Source organism: Penaeus vannamei, chromosome 20, assembly GCF_042767895.1.
Source record: "Penaeus vannamei isolate JL-2024 chromosome 20, ASM4276789v1, whole genome shotgun sequence".
Taxonomy (NCBI): Eukaryota; Metazoa; Arthropoda; class Malacostraca; order Decapoda; family Penaeidae; genus Penaeus; species Penaeus vannamei.
Genome location: NC_091568.1, coordinates 11,333,809 through 11,348,808, shown reverse-complemented (window position 1 = coordinate 11,348,808; position 15,000 = coordinate 11,333,809). Strand labels below are relative to the sequence as shown.

Here is a 15,000-nt window from a genome sequence, read left to right as displayed (position 1 = left end):
ATATATTGGTGTTTTTAGTGCAGCATTTACTGGGATGTAATTGGAAATTCGCCTTTAAAGACTTCAAGGCTTTGTATGTCTGCTTCTTGCATTTTCCCTCTCGCTCATTCTTTCTTTTTGTCTCATCATCGTCTTCATCATCATTATCATCATCATCATTATTATCGTCATCATTATCATCATCATCATCATCATCCACATCATCATCATCATTATCACTATCATCGTCATCATCATCATTATCACCACAATCACCATATCAAGTATCACAAGTTCCTTCTTCCCTTCACCCCTTCCCCCTTTTCTCCTCCACCCCTCCCTCTTCCCCCTCCTCCCTCCCCCTTTTTACACCCTCCCCCCCCCCCTCCTTCCTTATTAAGTTGCCTCTTGCCTTCGTTAACATCAAGTCTTCCTCACAATATTATTATCGAAGGAAAATTGGGAAATCTGTTACGAATAGGAGGTGAGGAAAATGGAGATGATGATGATGAGTTGTGAAATGTGATGATGAAAGTGATGAGTTATAGAAAATAGTGGAAAGGAGATAGGTTAGTGGTGATGACATATATGGTGATAGATAGGATGATAGGATGATAGATAGGAGAGATACGATGGAGATAATGGTGATGATAGATAGGATGGAAATAATGGTGATGAGAAATACGATGGTGATGATGTCGATAATAAGTGATATAATCATCATCATCACCATCGTTACCATCATTATCATTGTTATTTGGATAAATGTCAGATCTCAGTTTCATGGCAAAAATAAGGGATATAATCATCACCGTCATTATCAATATTGATGTTCGGACAAATGAAAAAATATATATATCATTGAAAGAAAGAAAGAAAGAAAGAAGATAAAGAAAGAAAGAAGAGAAAGAAAGAAAGAATGATGAGAAAGAAAGAAAGAAGATAAAGAAAGAAAGAATGAAGAGAAAGAAAGAAAGAAAGAAAGAATGAAAAGGAGGAAAGAAAGAAGAAGAAGAAAAAAAAAAAAATAAAAAAAAAAAAAAAAAAAAATATATATATATATATATATATATATATATATATATATATATATATATATATATATATATATATATGTATATAAACGACTAAGGTAACTAATTTACGATTCCACATCCAACTCTCCTATTTTTACTTTTCCAAAATACTGATTCCATGACTATCTAACTCCAGCAAATTAGCAGTTTGATTAGTTTTATGCAACAGTGGATACCCCAAGAAACATGCAAATTAGTAACTTTCTTAGCTTTATGCAGCAATTAATACCCGAAGGCACCGGTTTCATGCGAAAATTATTGTCTGGAATTAGAAGCAGAAATTGTCAAATATTTTAGGTTCTGACCCTCAAATTAGGGTGGGGGTTACAGGATTTTTTTTGTAGGCTCTATCATTGCTATTTTTTGTTTTTGTTTTCGGCGTTTTATTGTTTCATTGTTTTCGTTCTTATTTTTTCTGTTGTCATCATTATCTTTATTGTTGTTGTTATTGCTATTGCTGTTAGAATGGTGATGATGACAACTACTAATGCTGCTTCTAGTGGTAATGATTATAATTATAACGATAATGAGGATCATAGTTGTTGTTATTATCATCATTATTGTTTTTGATATTATTGTTATCATTGTCACTGTTATTGATATTACAATTATTATTATTATTATTATTATTATTATTATTATTGTTGTTGTTGTTGTTGTTATTATTATTGTTCTTGTCTTTGTTATTGTTACTACTGCTACTACCATTACTACTTTTAGTACTACTACTACTTCTACTACGACTACTATTTTTACTATCTGTAGTAGTAGTAGTAGTGGTGTTATTACTATTATATAAGTCATTATTGTTGTTCTTCATGTTATTACTGTTATTATGATTAATACAGTATTGCTATTATAGTCAATACAGTATTGTTATTTATATTATCAAAATGCTATAACTTATTAATGGACAACAACAACTACTACTACTATTATTACTACTACTGCTGCTGCTGCTGCTGCTGCTGCTGCTACTACTACTACTACTACTACTACTACTACTACTACTACTACTACTACTACTACTACTACTACTACTACTACTACTACTACTACTACTACTTCTACTACTTCTACTACTACTACTACTACTACTACTACTATTACTTCTACTACTACTACTACTACTACTCCACCACTGATGAGTCTCACTATAAACAACACTATTCCCACTTTGTATCTTTTATCATAGACCATTTTCCTGTGTGTCCCTATCCTTGACTATCTCGTAGGTGTCCCAGGCGAAATCGGGAGTAAAGATTGTCTATTCGCATATGATGGCATATTGTTAACTTGGTTAGTTCACATCTCTCGGGCTGGAGGGAGGGAGGGAGAGGGAGGAAGGGAGGGAGAGGGAAGGAAGGGAGGGTGGGTGGGAGGGAGGAAGGGAGAGTGAGGGAGGGAGGGGTGGTGGTGGTGGTGGAGAGAGTGGATGGCGGAAGGGAGGGAGGGGTGGTGGTGGTGGAGAGAATGGATGGCGGAAGGGAGGGAGGGAGGGGGGGGGGCAGGGAGAAAAGATGGAGGGAGGTGGAGAGAGAGGGTGGAGGTTGGGATGGAGAGGTGACGGGGGGAGTGAGGGGAGAGGCAGGGAGAAGGGATGGAGGGATGGAAGAGGGGAGGGATGCCCTATTTCCACCATCCTCTGAACGTTTCATCTTTTTCTTCTCCTTCCTTCCTGTGCCATCCTCCTTTTTACGTCTTCTTTCCCTCTTGCACTCTCCTCCCTTCTTCCCTTTTTATTCCTCTCTTCCACACACTCATTTTCTTTCCATCTTTCACAGCGTTCCTGTTTTCTCTCTTCCTGTTTTCCACCACATTTCTTCCTTTTTTATTACCCACCTTTCCTCTCTTGTTTTTTACTCTCTTCTCACCCCTCCTTCGTGATCCCTACCCCACTTCCACCCTCTGTCCTCCACTCTTCACTCTCCAATCTCCTAACTCCACCCACCTCCCTCTTGCCTTCATCCCCCTCCACTTTCCATGCACCACCCTCCCCCTCCACCCTCCACCTTCCACCTTCCACCATCTATCCTCCACCCTCCACCCTCCATTCTCCTACCTCCACCCACTACGCTCTTGCCTCCTTCTCAGACCACCTTCCACCTTCCACCTGACTTTCTTCACCTCCTGCCTACTTCCTCCACCTTCCACCCACCACCCTCTTGCCTTCTTCTCACACTACCTTCCACTATCCACCCTCCTGCCTCCACACTACTTCCTCCTCCCACTATCCACCCACCACCTTCCGCCTTCCACCGTACTTCCTCCACCACCCTCTACCCTACTTCCTCCACCACCTTCTACCCTCCACTTTCCACCGTACTCCTCCACTTTCCACCGTACTCCTCCACCACCTTCTACCCTCCACTTTCCGCCTTCCACCCGACTTCCTCCACCACCTTCTATCCTCCACTTTCCACCCTACTCCTCCACCCACCCACCACCCACCACCCCACCTTCCACCCTCTCGCCTCCGTACTATAACCAGTGTGGACGCCCTCGGAACCAGTGCATCGCTGTGTACTATGACTTTTGACTTTATTTATTGAGACTTAAAGTAAAATTACATCTCAAAAGGATGAGGTAACTTAGGTCATCCTCGCCCTCACTTAATAAGTCCCTGTGTGGGCGGGACTAAGTTATCGAGGCGGGATTTTTGGCCGGAGAGCGAGTTCAAGGGCGGCGGGCGGTGTTGTGCGCGCGGGCGTGGGTGCTGTGGTTGTGTTTCGGTTGTGTAGGGGGGGGGGGGAGAAGGTGGGAGGTTGTGTATGTTTGTTTGTGTGTTTGCTTGTTTGTACATGTTTATTTGTATGTGTACGTATATGTTTGTTGTGATATATATGTATATATATATATATATATATATATATATATATATATATATATATATAGAGAGAGAGAGAGAGAGAGAGAGAGAGAGAGAGAGAGAGATACATAAAGATAGAGTTTGAGATAGAAATAGAGATAGGGAGATAGATAAAGGGAGAGAAAGAGAGAAGAGAGATAGAGACAGACGGACGTGCAGAAAGACAGTGGGAGAAAAAAATATGACGAAAAGACAGGAAGAAAGAAAAAGAAAAAATAAAGAGAACAAGGGGGAAAGAAAAGGAAGAGAACGAGAGAGAAAGGGGAAGAAAGAAAGCGAACGAAGGAGAAAGAGAAGGAAAGTGAACTAAAGAATAAGAAAGAAAGGGAACAAGAGAGAAGGAATAAACGAGAAAGAAGGGTAAAGAGCGTTTTATTTTGCCAGTGTTTGTTTACGAAATGTATCCATGGCTGTTTTTCTGTCCCTGTCACCCTGGCCAACGCACACGGCGACCTGAGCGTGTGTGTCCATGTGTATCTTCCACCTGTGTGCGTTTTGATGTATCGGGGAATTTAATTAAAGGGAAAAATATTTAATTATAGGTTATTTCGCTAAATGTCGAAAGAGCGGAATGGATAATTGTGTATTTAGGGCTAGATCTTTTTTTTTTTGTTTTTATTTTGTTTATATGTTTATTTGTAGATCTGTTTTGTGGGTTGTTTGTTTGTTTGTTGTTAGGTGACACGTGTGTGACAGGTTGAATGATGCGACTGTGATGTCTTTTTTTTTCCTCTCACTCCCTCTCTCTCTCTTACCTTTTTCACTTTTAACTCTCCCCCTCGTTTCCTCATCTCTCCTCTTCCTCCTCTCTCTTACCCTTTTCACTTTTAACTCTTCTCCTCTTTTCCTCATCTCTCCTTCTCTCTCTCCCTCCTACTTACCCTATTTCCCTTTTTCTCTCTTTCCCTCTGTCCTTCATCTTTCCCTCTTTCTCTCTATCCCTCATCTTTCCCTCTTTCGCTCTATCCCTCATCTTTCCCTCTTTCTCTATTTCCCTCTATCCCTCATCTTTCCCTCTTTCTCCTTATCCCTCATCTTTCCCTCTTTCTCTCTTTCCCTCTATCCCTCATCTTTCCCTCTTTCTCTCTATCCCTCATCTTTCCCTCTTTCTCTCTCTCCCACTCTCTGCACTCTCATAAGAACGTACTCTGACCTGACCTTCATGTAATTCGGTATCCTTATTTCAATGGCGGTTCCGTTTTTGTCACTGGTTATATGTTATGCAATAGTGCTGATGTTCACTGCCTCTTATAGCCAATGCAACTTTTTTCTCTTTAACTCTAACGGCCACTTGGTTAGAACAAGAGGCCCGAAATTAATCAATATTTATATATGCGGGCATGCACATTCGCAGGAATAAAGGCATATTTGTCTGATTATCTGATTGGTATGCATTTATCTGTCTATCTGTCCGGGAGATGTGCATGTCTAAGTTGATAGATATGTATTTATTTCGGAGATATGCATGTCTAATTAAAGGGATGTGTATTTATTTCGGATTATGTGCATGTCTAATTAAAGGGATATGTATTTATTTCGGAGATATACATGTCTAATTAAAGGGATGTGTATTTATTTCGGAGATATGTGCATGTCTAATTAAAGGGATATGTATTTATTTCGGATTATATGCATGTCTAATTAAAGGGATATGTATTTATTTCGGATTATATGCATGTCTAATTAAAGGGATATGTATTTACTTATGAGATATGTATGTCTAATTAAAGGGATATATTTATTTATGAGATATGTATATCTGATTAAAGGGATATGTATTTATTTATGAGATATGCATGTCTAATTAATGGGATATGTATTTATTTATGAGATATGCATGTCTAATTAAAGGGATATGTATTTATTTATGAGATATGCATGTCTAATTAAAGGGATATGTATTTATTTATGAAATATGCATATCTAATTAAAGGGATGTGTATTTATTTCGGATTATATGTATGGCTGATTAAAGGGATATGTATTTACTTCGGATTATATGCAAGTCCGTATATATGAAGATTCATCGGGTCGGGCGTCGGACAATCTTAACAAATCGGTCTTATGTCACGCAACAAAAGCCTATATATAGTTGCACAGTAGGCGCCATTGCCGACCCGACCCTAGCAAGGTCAGAGAGAGAGCATGGACGACTGAGTTCGCGTCTTTCCCAGCGCTCTTTTGCGTTCCTCAGGCGTTCTTTTGCGTTCCCCAGGCGCTCTTTTGCGTTCCCCAGGCGCTCTTTTGCGTTCCCCAGGCGCTCTTTTGCGTTCCCAGGCGCTCTTTTGCGTTCCCCAGGCGCTCTTTTGCGTTCCCCAGGCGCTCTTTTGCGTTCCCCAGGCGCTCTTTTGCGTTCCCAGGCGCTCTTTTGCGTTCGCCAGGCTCTCTTTTGCGTTCCCAGGCGCTCTTTTGCGTTCCCAGGCGCTCTTTTGCGTTCCCCCAGGCGCTCTTTTGCGTTCCCAGGCGCTCTTTTGCGTTCCTCAGGCGCTCTTTGCGGTGACGTCAGAAGCCCACCTGTTCCCGCACGGCCGCCACCACGAATGGCGCCGGCTGCTTATCTCCTGCTGGCGCCTGCTTCCTAATAAGCGGAGGAACCATGACTTCATCAGCTGTCTGGCCTCAAGATCTTGCGTGTGTGCTCATCATTAAGATTAACACTGCAACTCGTTTACACTCCTCTCTATCTCTCTCTCTTTCTCTTCGTCCCTCCTTCTTTCTCCTCCCTTCTTCCTCTCTCCTTACCTCCAAACCAATCCTCTTGCCTGTCGTTCCCCTCCTCTTCCTCCTCCTGCTCCTCATTTCATCCTTCGTTATCCTTCCTGCTCCTTTCTGTATCCTTTACCCACGCACTTCCATAAGAGCATCAGGAAGGAAGAAACCGGGGAATTTTTTTATTTTATTTTATTTATTTATTTATTGTTTATTTATTTATTTATTTATTCATTTATTTTACGGCACTGATATCTCGCGATGAGAAAGATAACGCTCGTTTGTGATGTTTTTTTTTTATGGGTGATTGTGTGACATCCTGTTGCACGATGCGAGGGTGCTGTGAAATAAGGGTGTTTTGAGTGCGGATATGGGAGTGGAAATGCTTGGCCGTTTGATGTGCGTGTTTGCAGGTATTCGTACACGCGGACATGTACAAGCAAAAGCACACGCATGTATTTATGTGTGTATGCATTATTTATGTGAATGTGTATGTATACATGTATTTATACATAAAGCTATATGTACATGTATACACTGTACGGTACGAAAATGCATTCGATACAATCTAAAACATCTGACATCGCTCTCTGTTCGGTGCACCAGCAATAACTTGGTGAAAATTGATAAATATGCCACACCGGCCGTTAGCATATCAATTTCAAAGATTAGTGTCCCACTGCATCATATGGATCCCTGAAATTACACAGGATTAGTCGCAACTGCATTGTAATACCTCGAAATTTGCTGTTCTAATTTCCATAAGGCATCGGGGTGAACTGTGACGCTGTTATTGTGGGTCGGACTTTTACTTCCGTGCTGTGTTGTTTATATTCTGCAATGCATTTTTATGTTTCGCAATGCGTTTGTGCTTTAATTAATAAGGGCACTGGTGGGTTCGTAAGCTCCGACATAGGTACGCTTATACATGTTCGTATTGTATGCCTTTTCTTGCTTCTAAATGGTGTTTTTGATGATTTTAGCAATAATTCCATTTAATTATGATGATAATTCCACATGGACAAGTGTATATTTATTCACGGTTATGTAAGTTGGAATAGATGCAGAACTGATACACTTCCATCATAGGAATGGGATAAAAATGCGGTGTTTCGAGCGTGTGGAGTTACTCGTCAGACGCAGAAGAAACCGAAATAGATCCATCTCGTTTTTTATGTTTCTTTTCTTTTCTCATTTCTTTCTTCCTTTTTTCTTTTCTATTCTCTTTCTTTCTTTCTTTTCTTTTTTCTTTCTTTCTTTCTTTTCTTTTTTTCTTTCTTTCTTGCTGCGTTTGATGATGAAAACTTTACGTTCGAAACGTCTCGTTTTTATTTCTTTTACATTTCGCCAGTGTTTCATTTCATGCGTGTATAAATGTATTTGCGTCTGTTCATAATGAAATGGTGGATTAACGCTTTGATATAAATCTATCTATAAATCTAACCCATCCTCCCTCACAAGGAATCGAACCCCGGCCGCTGTAGGTGCAACCCAGAGCGAGCCAAGTAAGCCAACTTGACACACGACCCCGCTAGAAGGATTTCTCTACTATAATTACAATAGAAATTACTCATTGGCATATGCTACATCAGGGGTTTCCCATGTGGCATTTGACAGGATACGACATATTTCTATTGTCTTTTTTATTATTATTATTATTCTGTATTTGCATTTCAAGTACTTTTTTTTCTTTGAGTTGTTTCCTCATCTATTTTTACATATAATGAAATGATAATAAGATGATTATCAGGAAGTGGACTTTATCATATTGAAATGAATATTAGATATCAGGGGGTCAGATTCAAGGTATTAAAGGGTGTACTAGAGTAGCCAGTTGTGATCTGATTGGATAATCCTTGTCACGGTTCAGGGATTGATTGTGTTTTTTTTTTTTTTTTTTTTTTTTGGGGGGGGGGGGCTGGCCAGGGACCGAATAGAGAGTCATGCGGTTAGGTTGGTGGGATAATGCTCACTTTAGGTAGTTTGGCTGCATTTAGGTATATATATATATGTATATATATATATATATATATATATATATATATATATATATATATATATATCGGTGTGTGTGTGTGTAAAGTATGTATATGTATGTATGTATGTATGTATATATATTATATTCATTCAAGAATAATTATATATATATATACTTACATATATATATATATATATATATATATATTTTTTTATTTTTTTTTTTTTTTTTTTTTTTTTTTTTTTTTTTTTTTTGCGTGTGTGTAAAGTATGTAAATATATTATATTCATATATGTGTATTTATGTGTGTATGTATACATGTATATATATATATATATGTATATATATATGTATATATATAGGTATATATATATATATATATATATATATATATATATATATATATATATATATATATATATATTATGTTATTCGTTTATATTTACAAAGGGCAACTTAGGTAGACAGGTATAGGTATAATATAGTGCCTGTATAGAGCTGTAGATCTGAATACGTGTATGGCTTTGATCATAAGTTAGAGTTTATAGATAGGGAATCTAATTCTGTCGTATATATCTATCTAAATATCAGTCAATCTACATACACATCTGCGAAGTGCATAATATACTGTCCTGATTCTATCCTCCTCTCCTCATCTCCCCTCTTCCTCCCGTCCACTCTCCACCTCCAACTCTCAATATCACCTCCCCTTTTTCTGCTTTGTTATTCTTTATCCCTATATTTCACTCTTATGTTCCCTCATTTTCATACTCATCCATCCCGCACCTTATCTTTTCCTCTTCATTCTCTCACCTCTCCATTTTCTCCCTTACCTCTTCCTCCTCTCATTCTCTCCCGCTCTCTCTCCTGTCATATTCCTCTCCTCCCCTTCCTCTCATCTCGCACGCCTCCTCCCCTCTCACCTTCCTGTCATCTCCCGCTGTCACTTCCCTTCTCCCTCTCCCCTCTCCTCCTTTTCCTCCCATCTACCTCTCCCACTTCCCCTCTCCCTCTCCCCTTCCTCTCATCTCCCCTCTCCTCCTTTTCCTCCCATCTACCTCTCCCACTTCCCCTCTCCCTCTCTCACCTCCTCTCTCCCTCTTCCCTTCCTCTCATCTCCCCTCTCCTCCCCTCTCTCTCCCACTTCCCCTCTCCCTCTCCCACCTTCTCTCTCCCTCTCCCACTTCCCCTCTCCCTTCTCCCTCTCTCAATTCCTCTCTCCTTCTCCCACTTCCCCTCTCCCTTCTCCCTCTCTCAACTCCTCTCTCCTCCCACTTCCCCTCTCTCTCCCACTTCCCCCCCTCCCCCCCCCTCTCTCCCTCTCCCACTTCCCCTCTCCCTCTCCCCTCTCCCCTAGCACAATAACAGCACAGACAAGCAATTATCAGGGACAAAGCATAGCATCAGCGGTTGACAATGACAGGCAAACAACACCAGGGTCGCGTTAACAAGGCTTACAGCTTACCTTATTTCCAGGTCGTATTAACAAGGCTTCCCTAGTTCCAGGTCGAGTTAAAGTGGCTCTCCCTTGTTTTGATTCGTGTTAAGAAGGCTTTCCTGGCTTCAAGTTGTGTTTACAAGGTTTTTCATAGTTCTGATTCGTGTTGACAAGGCTTTCGCTGCTGGCATTTCGTGTTAGCGATGCTTTTCCTAGTTTTGATTCGTGTTAACAAGACTTTTTTTTTATGTGGTAATACGTGTCAACAAGGCGTTCCCTTATTTCAATCCACATAAACATGGCTTTCCCTAGTTCCAGGTCGCATTAACAAGACTTTCTACAGGTCGCAATAACAAGACTTTCTCCCGTTTCCAGATTTTGATTTTCGTATTAGCAATGCTCTCCCCGTTTCCGTGCCGCCGCCTTAACCGCCTCTCTCTATTTCCAGGTCGGCGAAGAGAGAGGATGTAGCAGAGAGCGCGTGCTTCGGTGTCCAGTCCCGCCGGTGTCCATATGTCAGGTGAGTTGGCTGGTGGAGCATTGTCCCTTTTGAGTTTTGCGTTTGTTTTGTTCGGTCCTTCTGTTCGCTGCTATTTTTGTGGTCATTGCTTCATTTTTTTGGATGCAGTTTCGCTTGTTTTTTACGGTTACGTTCTTGTTTTTGCACATGTTGCTTTATTGGTTTCTGTCGTCTTTCCTTTTTTTTCTCTCTTTCTTGCTGCGGTTGTTGATGCTCTTGCTACACCATCGTCATTGAACACACACACACACACACACACACACACATATATATATATATATATATATATATATATATATATATATATTTTTTAGAAAATCATTCCTATTTTCCCTCTTTATTTACCCCGAAAGAAGAAAAAAAAGACGGTATGGAGCTTCAGATTTTCTATTCCAAAAAAAAAAGGGACTCATCAACATGCACTCGAAAGAGGAATAAGGAGTGTTTGCCGACGTGTGCAATCCCGGTGCAGCGCGAATGTTGCAATTAGTCACGCTATAATGGGCTCCTCGCCGGTCGTTACCTCTGCAACACTCGACTGCTTGGTGTGCGTCCGTCGCGAGGAAGTGGCGGGGAGTAAACACGGACGGGTGGAGAGGCGGCGGCTGTGTGGCGCGAGGGTGAGGAAAGTGGGCTTGCGGGGATGACTGACCACCATAGTCATCGCCATCTTCACCAGTTATCACCATCATTATCATCTTTACCACCACAATCATCACCATTTTTACCTCCACCACAGTCATCACCATTCTCACCACCACCATAGTCATCACCATCTTCACCACAGTCATCACCATCTTCACCACCACCACAGTCATCACCATCTTCACCACCACCACAGTCATCACCATCTTCACCACCACCAGTCATCACCATCATCATCATCGCCATTATTGTCTTAGTCACTGACGTTGAATGTTCTCGCGTGGAAATGGAAATCTAATGAACAGAAGAACAGGTGGGATTCTTATATTTTAGGGGCATTCGTAATATTTAATGTCGGCATTTTGTTCTTATTTATTTTGGTGTTGTTATTTTATGTGTTCATCTTGTCAGTCTGCTTGTTTGTTTCTCTCTCCTTCACTCCATCCGCCTGTCCCTCTCTCCCTCTTTCCCTTCCTCTCTCTCTCTCTCTCTCTCTCTCTCTCTCTCTCTCTCTCTCTCTCTCTCTCTCTCTCTCTCTCTCTCTCTCTCTCTCTCTCTCTCTCTCTCTCTCTCTCTATCCCTCTGCTTCTTCTCCCACTCCTTCCATTCTCTCTAATTCTTCCTCTCCTTCTCCCTGCCCCCCTCCCTTTCCCCCTCCTCTTCTTTTTCTTCTTCCTCTCCTTCTTCTCCCATTACTTCCTTTCTCTCTAACTCTTCCTCTCCCTCTCCTTCTCCTTCTCCCTTTCCTCCTCCTCTCCCACTTCTTCGTCTTCCTGCTTCTCCTTCTCCTTCTATCCCTCTCTCTTCCCCCTCGTCTTCCTATTCGTCTTCCCTCTTTCTATTTTCCTCCTCTACCCTCTCCCTCTCCCCCTCTCTCTTCCCTCCTCCTCCTCCTCTTCCTTCTCCCTTACCCCTCCTCTCCTCTCCCCTCCTCCTCCTTCTCCCTCTCCCCCTCTCCCTTCCCTCCTCCTTCTCCTTTTCCTCCTCCCACTCCCATTCTCAACACCTCACTTCATTCCTTTTTTTTTCCTCATTCATTTTTCCCCTTTCGCCCCTTCCTCCCCCTCTCCACCTGTACCACAGTATCCTTCGTTCTAAATTTCTCTTCTTGAACGCACCTTTACGAGGTATTCATGCTTCGGCACATGATACATACTAGCCGACACGTGATACATAATCGCCCGGGCTTCCTTCATACACTTCGAAAAGTTAACTCATTAAAGTTGGTATTATGAGGACATAATAATCGGTCTTTTAGCCCGGAGGCAAAAGCGCCCTGTTTGCCCCGCCTCCCTGCTTCCCTGCTTGCCTGCTTTTCTGCTTTTCTGCTTTTCTGCCTCTCCCGCTTTGCTTCTTGTGTGAGTTTTATGTTAGTTTTTTTTTTCTTCCTCTTTATTTATTTATTTATTTTTTTACTTGTTACTTTTACCCCACTTCTCTGATTCTAAAGATTTTTTTTATGTCCTGAATTCTGGGTATAACTCCTCTCTTTGTCATCCTTTGTTAGCGTCTTTCTCCTGTCGCATTCGCTGTGATTTGCAATGTTGTCTTTGCAATGACGTCGTTAATCTTGCTCCTGATGGACGGCTGTGATTGGATCTCTGGCCCGACGCTGCACGAGGTCTTCCGTTTTCTTAATAACTCGTTGAGGGGAGACTTGTATATTTTTCCCTCTTTTTTTCTCATTTTTAAAATTCTTCTTTGTTGGCTTTGTGTAGTAGGCGGGGATTGTTTGTGTTATGGGGGGGGATGGTGAGTTGGTCTGTGTTTTTGTTTTGTTTTGTTTATTCTTTTTTGTTGTGCTTGGTCGGAATAGGTCGTCTTTATAGCTTCATAGTTTTGTAGTGATAACATCAATAGTGGAATTGTTATTATGACAGTTATAGCCTCCGATAGGGAGAGCAATATAGGCCTAAGCAAAGAGTTGTAATGGACAGCGTTGACTGACACCCCATGATTCATTTTCCTAACTACAGCGATCGATAGACCAAGCATCAGGTGTTGAGAACCGGCGTCGAGAGGTGTCACGTGATGTCAGCAAGTGCGTGTGTCTCGCTGAGTTTCCGGGAGGGACTGCTGGCGTTTCCCTGTTCTGACATCGAGCTCGTCTGTCTGTGACATCATTAGTCTTCTCTTGACATCAATTTATTCTCTTGCTTGACATCGATCTATTCTCTTGCTTGACATCGATCTATTGTCTTGCTTACCATGACATCAGTCTGGTATCTTCCTTGGCATCAAGCTCTTCTCTTCCTTGACATCAACTTCTTTTCTTTGACATCGACTGCTCTCTTCCTTGACATCGATCTATTATCTCGCTTTCCATGACATCAATCTGGTATCTTCCTTGACATCAACCTCTTCTCTTCCTTGACATTAATCTCTTCCTTAACGTCAGTTTCTCAAAAAATAATAATCGATTATTAGCTGACTTAGAGATAGAAGAGATAGAAGATTCTGTTATTTACCCCCCCCCTTGTGCCCTAGCTCTGCAAAGGAGAAGTGAAGGTTGCAGTCGCTTCGTTACTGAGGGAGTTAATTGCAATGACCAAAGATGCAATGACTCATAATTAAGAGATATATCAACAAAACTCCAAAAGCACGATTTACAGTCCAACGACACCACCAAACGGAGTCACCTTGACATAAAAGTGTCATGGCGGAACAGAAATGCCCGTGACACTTGCACCTCAGTCGTGTAAAGGCGCCATGACAATCGAGGGTGCATTGTCCCCTTGTGCCAGTGCTTGCAGAGAGATGAACGAGGTGCAAGCAGTGTGCGCGCGGATTTATGGCACCGCGCGGAAATAGGCTGTTAGGTGCCAGTGCCAGTCATCCTCAGGCACTGCTGGACTGCTGTTATTGCCGATGCGCCGTCGGTTGGAAAAGGTTTATGGTGTTGATATGCTGTGTTGCTGTGGTGTTGATCTCATGCTGTGTTGCTGTGGTGTTGATGCTCATGTTGTGTTGCTGTGGTGTTGATGCTCATGCTGTGTTGCTGTGGTGTTGATGCTCATGCTGTGTTGCTGTGGTGTTGATGCTCATGCTGTGTTGCTGTGGTGTTGATGCTCATGCTGTGTTGCTGTGGTGTTGATGCTCATGCTGTGTTGCTGTGGTGTTGATGCTCATGCTGTGTTGCTGTGGTGTTGATGCTCATGCTGTGTTGCTGTGGTGTTGATGCTCATGCTTGTGTTGCTGTGGTGTTGATGCTCATGCTGTGTTGCTGTGGTGTTGATGCTCATGCTGTGTTGCTGTGGTGTTGATGCTCATGCTGTGTTGCTGTGGTGTTGATGCTCATGCTGTGTTGCTGTGGTGTTGATGCTCATGCTGTGTTGCTGTGGTGTTGATGCTCATGCTATGTTGCTGTGGTGTTGATGCTCATGCTGTGTTGCTGTGGTGTTGATGCTCATGCTGTGTTGCTGTGGTGTTGATGCTCATGCTGTGTTGCTGTGGTGTTGATGCTCATGCTGTGTTGCTGTGGTGTTGATGCTCATGCTGTGTTGCTGTGGTGTTGATGCTCAAGCTGTGTTGCTGTGGTGTTGATGCTCATGCTGTGTTGCTGTGGTGTTGATGCTCATGCTGTGTTGCTGTGGTGTTGATGCTCATGCTGTGTTGCTGTGGTGTTGATGCTCATGCTGTGTTGCTGTGGTGTTGATGCTCATGCTGTGTTGCTGTGGTGTTGATGCTCATGCTGTGTTGCTGTGGTGTTGATGCTCATGCTGTATGTTGCTGTGGTGTTGATGCTCATGCTGTGTTGCTGTGGTTGACCGGGATTTTTTGGGGTTT

General features: G+C 42.0%; 1 long non-coding RNA gene across 1 annotated transcript in view; it reads left to right on the top strand.

The window, feature by feature from the left end:
* The window catches only part of LOC138865320 (uncharacterized), a 110,532-nt gene that overhangs the window by 71,243 nt on the left and 24,289 nt on the right, over positions 1-15,000 (top strand). Inside the window, exon 2 of the long non-coding RNA XR_011399369.1 lies at positions 10,498-10,569. This is a non-coding gene — a long non-coding RNA (uncharacterized lncRNA). The remainder of the gene's footprint in view (positions 1-10,497; positions 10,570-15,000) is intronic.